Source organism: Haliotis rufescens, unplaced genomic scaffold (genome assembly GCF_023055435.1).
Source record: "Haliotis rufescens isolate VD_foot unplaced genomic scaffold, xgHalRufe1.0.p SCAF_1, whole genome shotgun sequence".
Classification (NCBI taxonomy): Eukaryota; Metazoa; Mollusca; class Gastropoda; order Lepetellida; family Haliotidae; genus Haliotis; species Haliotis rufescens.
This window is the reverse complement of record NW_025963779.1, coordinates 74,150,324-74,152,669: the sequence shown is the minus strand read 5'-3', so window position 1 is coordinate 74,152,669 and position 2,346 is coordinate 74,150,324.

Genomic DNA, 2,346 nt, shown 5'->3' with positions numbered 1-2,346 from the left:
CAACACACAAGAGGGAGGGGACAACAACACACAAGAGGGAGGGGGCAACAACACAAGAGAGGGAGGGGACAACAACACAAGAGAGGGAGGGGACAATAACACACAAGAGGGAGGGGACAACAACACACAAGAGGGAGGGGACAACAACACACAAGAGGGAGGGGACAACAACACACAAGAGGGAGGGGACAACAACACACAAGAGGGAGGGGAATGGACAACAACACAAGAGAGGGAGGGGACAATAACACACAAGAGGGAGGGGGACAACAACACACAAGAGGGAGGGGGGCAACAACACACAAGAGGGAGGGGACAACAACACACAAGAGAGAGGGGACAACAACACACACGAGGGAGGGGACAACAACACACAAGAGGGAGGTGACAACAACACACAAGAGGGAGGGGACAACAACACACAAGAGAGAGGGGACAACAACACACAAGAGGGAGGGGACAACAACACACAAGAGGGAGGTGACAACAACACACAAGAGGGAGGGGACAACAACACACAAGAGGGAGGTGACAACAACACACAAGAGGGAGGGGACAACAACACACAAGAGAGAGGGGACAACAACACACACGAGGGAGGGGACAACAACACACAAGAGGGAGGTGACAACAACACACAAGAGGGAGGGGACAACAACACACAAGAGAGAGGGGACAACAACACACAAGAGGGAGGGGACAACAACACACAAGAGGGAGGTGACAACAACACACAAGAGGGAGGGGACAACAACACACAAGAGGGAGGTGACAACAACACACAAGAGGGAGGGGACAACAACACACAAGAGAGAGGGGACAACAACACACAAGAGGGAGGGGGACAACAACACACAAGAGGGAGGGGGGCAACAACACACAAGAGGGAGGGGACAACAACACACAAGAGAGAGGGGACAACAACACACACGAGGGAGGGGACAACAACACACACGAGGGAGGGGACAACAACACACACGAGGGAGGGGGACAACAACACACAAGAGAGAGGGGACAACAACACACAAGAGAGAGGGGACAACAACACACACGAGGGAGGGGACAACAACACTCAAGAGGGAGGGGGACAACAACACACAAGAGGGAGGGGGACAACAACACACAAGAGGGAGGGGGACAACAACACTCAAGAGGGAGGGGGACAACAACACACAAGAGGGAGGGGGACAACAACACAAGAGAGGGAGGGGGACAACAACACACAAGAGGGAGGGGACAACAACACACAAGAGGGAGGGGGACAACAACACACAAGAGGGAGGGGACAACAACACACAAGAGAGAGGGGACAACAACACACAAGAGAGAGGGGACAACAACACACAAGAGGGAGGGGACAACAACACACAAGAGAGAGGGGACAACAACACACAAGAGAGAGGGGACAACAACACACAAGAGAGAGGGGACAACAACACACAAGAGGGAGGGGACAACAACACACAAGAGAGAGGGGACAACAACACACAAGAGAGAGGGGACAACAACACACAAGAGGGAGGGGACAACAACACACAAGAGAGAGGGGACAACAACACACAAGAGAGAGGGGACAACAACACACAAGAGAGAGGGGACAACAACACACAAGAGAGAGGGGACAACAACACACAAGAGAGAGGGGACAACAACACACAAGAGAGAGGGGACAACAACACACAAGAGGGAGGGGGACAACAACACACAAGAGGGAGGGGGACAACAACACACAAGAGGGAGGGGACAACAACACACAAGAGGGAGGGGGCAACAACACAAGAGAGGGAGGGGACAACAACACAAGAGAGGGAGGGGACAATAACACACAAGAGGGAGGGGACAACAACACACAAGAGGGAGGGGACAACAACACAAGAGAGGGAGGGGACAATAACACACAAGAGGGAGGGGACAACAACACACAAGAGGGAGGGGGACAACAACACACAAGAGGGAGGGGACAACAACACAAGAGAGGGAGGGGACAACAACACAAGAGAGGGAGGGGACAATAACACACAAGAGGGAGGGGACAACAACACACAAGAGGGAGGGGACAACAACACAAGAGAGGGAGGGGACAACAACACAAGAGAGGGAGGGGACAATAACACACAAGAGGGAGGGGACAACAACACACAAGAGGGAGGGGACAACAACACAAGAGAGGGAGGGGACAACAACACACAAGAGGGAGGGGACAACAACACACAAGAGGGAGGGGACAACAACACAAGAGAGGGAGGGGACAACAACACACAAGAGGGAGGGGACAACAACACACAAGAGGGAGGGGACAACAACACACAAGAGGGAGGGGACAACAACACACAAGAGGGAGGGGAC